Below are 3,160 nucleotides of genomic sequence, written 5' to 3' on the forward strand. Positions count from 1 at the left end.
TGTTTTGTGGCTTTGGGAAACAGTGCTCTGCGCTGTCCTGGGACTATTAAGCACGGACTTGGATCTGACCATCTGCGGTGAGTGCTCACTGTAACTTTTCTTTTATGTTCAGAGTGAAACACAATGATGAGCTGCACCACGTCTGTACCACCTGTTTGTGGAGCGCGTTCTGTACAAACTAGAAGGGGTAGCTACTTGTGGTGCTCCAAGAGATAGATTTAGCACTGCTAAAACGCCCATCAAAGTTAAGTCCCAAATAAGCTCCAAATGAAAGTATGTTGCTCTGATAAAAAGCTGCTCCATCACCTCTGGGACTGGGCTTTCCGCACTGACCCAGGACTTACACATGAACCAGGATCAGCGTGCACCAGAGTCTGGGGGCCTTTAACGTTGGTGTCGGTGCTCGCTGTTGTCATAATATAAAGTTTGTCTTATAATAAATGCAGGGCTTTGTGTGTGACATGTCTGTGCCAGCCTCACCTAAAGGGCGTGGGGCTGTGTCCATTTCGGCAACCAGTCTCAGTGCTTCAAGCCATCGCTTATGCTCTTTGTTGTTTGTATGCAGTATTTATTTGACTTACAACATTTTTTGCTCATAGCCTTTTCATTTGAAGATACACATTTTATTAAAAGCAAACCCATATAAAAGGCACCTAAAGCTACAATAAAATAGTCCAAAGACAAATCAAAGCATGTTTTGACTGCTCAAATATTATGTAGGCTGTATAGTCTATGTTGCTCAAATATAAACACCAAAATTAATGTTTCAAACATTGTTTCTGTTACAGTGGGTCATAATATATCATGTATTTTAGTTTGTCAGTGCGTTTTGTGCTGTTAGGAATTGTTTATCTGCGCTCTAACTCAAAACTTGCGTACATGCACACCACCTCCTGAGCTGGCGTAGGATTTGAGCGTGCCGTACGCCAACGTCCATCTTGATAAATCTCAAAGTCACCGTGGTTTTGGGCATACGCCAGGTGTACGCTGGAAATTTGGTGTACGCACTTTTCATAAATGAGGGGCTTGGTGTTTTGTTTAAAGTCACCAGAGAGGTTTTTGTTTCATGCTTTTGGTTTTAGCTGTTAGTCTCATTTTTTCAATCTAATTTATAGAGATCTCCTTTTGTTATTTTCAATTGTTTACGCAGCACCCACTTGCCTGTTTCTGTCGGTTCAAAAACCCTTTTGTAAAAACTCTAATATACCGAATACATCTGGTTTATGTTGCTTCCCTTTCCCCTACCGAGCTGGGTCGTAACAGCACCCTATTTCAGTCTTCACAATTAGTACACATAGCAGCTACAAAATAAAAAAGAGCGATCTCCTCTCTGAAATTAATCAACATCTACAACACGAAGTGTTTTCTGAGAAACACTGAACTGAAACAGGAAGTGTTTTGATCAGCAGGAGAAACTTCACATAGCCTACCTGTTAGACTACATTCTTTCCACAGGTAGAGAAAACAAGATTGGATACCACAGATGTAGTTATAATGTTCTGATTGGAAAAAAGTGCAAGAATGTAATCGTACTGCATTCTGGTTGTGGCTGTCGGTTAATAGTAGTCGAGAGGAGAGGAGGGAGATGTCACGGTGAGCGTTTGTGTAATCTTGTGAGACTTGGTGCAATTCAAACATGGCAGCGCGCAGCTAAACAAACATTTCATTAAACAATCGGACAATTTTAAGCCAATTAACAAATAATAGCAGTCAAATAACACTGGAGGACCTCGAGGACGAGTGTTTGGAGGACCTTGAAGTTTACATTGACGAGTTTCATCGAGTGGTCATGGGGAAATCAAAGAGAACGCACTGAAGACTCACCTGGAGCATCACTGGAGCAGTTTCCTGGATTCAATAGACAACAAATTGTCTAGCTTTGATGCCCGATCATTTCTGGTGGAAGTACTTAACAAAGAGTTTCTGGCTCTGCAGGAATCCCTGGATTACAGCCAGAAACAGGTTGCTGAGCTCGCAGCAGAAAACAAGGTCCTCAATAGTTCGGTTAAATCCCGGCTCATGGCAGACAATAAAAACATTAGAGAAGCGATCATCCATCTCTGGGATACCTAATCTGTTAATTTCGGGCATGGAGCAGGCGGATGAAGCCCCAGAGGAGACCGTTAAAAGCTTCATCCAAAATCATCTGAAGCTCCCGTTGGTGGCGGTAATGCACCATTTCGTTGCGTGCCAACTGCCAATAAAATCCCATGAAGAAGAAGATTAAAGCTGCAAGCAGCGTTGGGGGGGCCTTGCACTTGTAGCACGTCCGGGTGTGAGCTGGCCGAATTGCATATTCTGGAGCTCTGCTGGTGCGGCTGTGAATTTACTACGCGGTTCAGACACTGCATGAAGGTGTTATATGTCACTTCCTGTGTCCCCTATGTGGAGCTACACAGGGGCAAGCTACACTTGCCACTATGAATATAAATCGGTCTTGGCGTGTAGATGTCTTTGGTGTGAGAGAGTTATCAAGCACGTAAAGTTTTGTTCAGATTTGAGCATGTACACTGAAGTTACAACAACTTCCTGTGTCGTGGCGAAGAGTTGATCTTTGACGCCATGCCACAGATACGCCCATTGACGAAAACTCACAGATGGCACAACTTTTCATCTTCAATGCCTTTAAAAGGCACAGCAGAAATGTGAAGTCGGTCGGACTAAATCCCTAGGAGGAGTTCGCTAAAGTACGAAGTGTGTAAATCCAAAATTTGAAGTAAAAGCCTGCCTCCGTTTGTGCCTTATTGTCACTGTAGTGATATGCTAATTTAGCTGTATGGTTCCATGCTGAGGATTTGTCTGGCCGCTGCCAGCCCCGCCTGTATGCTGTTCGTTGTTCGGGGATGCCGATTGGAGCGGTACTTCCCCACTTCCTCCAATCCAGAGGCTGCCGGCAAGACCGCTCCCCCTTCAAATAGGGTGCCAACCTGCTGTAAGGTTTAGGCTATGGCTCCAAGAGGCTTTTTGGTACATCTGGACATGATAAACGTACCACAGAAAATTTGTATACGTAGGTGAAACGTGCGGCGGGGGCTGCTTCGATAAAAGTCACTTCCTGTTGCCAGCAGGTGGCGCTATGACTGTGGGTGAATGTCGGCATGTACATGTGTTCAGGGCGGGACTCTCATCCTACATGTACAGTTTGGTGCAGATGTGAGCA

This window comes from Micropterus dolomieu, linkage group LG04, assembly GCF_021292245.1.
Source record: "Micropterus dolomieu isolate WLL.071019.BEF.003 ecotype Adirondacks linkage group LG04, ASM2129224v1, whole genome shotgun sequence".
Taxonomy (NCBI): domain Eukaryota; kingdom Metazoa; phylum Chordata; class Actinopteri; order Centrarchiformes; family Centrarchidae; genus Micropterus; species Micropterus dolomieu.